This window comes from Anneissia japonica, unplaced genomic scaffold, assembly GCF_011630105.1.
Source record: "Anneissia japonica isolate Jap-2015-1 unplaced genomic scaffold, ASM1163010v1 scaffold288284_len1145801_cov181, whole genome shotgun sequence".
Classification (NCBI taxonomy): Eukaryota; Metazoa; Echinodermata; class Crinoidea; order Comatulida; family Comatulidae; genus Anneissia; species Anneissia japonica.
Genome location: NW_022712730.1, coordinates 805025 through 805510, shown reverse-complemented (window position 1 = coordinate 805510; position 486 = coordinate 805025).

The following is a 486-nucleotide window of genomic DNA, read 5'->3' as shown; positions in this document are numbered from 1 at the left end:
GTTAAGAATACCACAATAATTTTCAACCGCAATACCATATAGGCAAGACCTAATGAATTTTATTATAAAACTCGGTACATAACAGACATGTTTCGGCAAATCCTTCGCCATCTTCAGTGTAACGATTGCTAACATGCAACCTACTATATAAAAGGAGTGAACAACTGCGAAGCATTGTATTTTTAATAAATGGGAATTGAACCATAGCTATTTAAACAGACATCATTCATGACATTGCATTTTTAAGGTAACGATTTGACTGTAAAGAAGAAATAATGGCATGAATAAAGATGATAACGTAGTGATGAACAGAATGACAAAGTTAAATTAACTTTGTCATTCTGATGTTCATCACTACGTTATTATCTTTATTCATGCTACAGACTTTGAACAAAAATTATATTCATGTTTTGAATACAATTTGTGTTCAAAGTCTACCAAGTCGTTGACATCTCATCGTCTTTTTCATTGATTTCATTGATATAT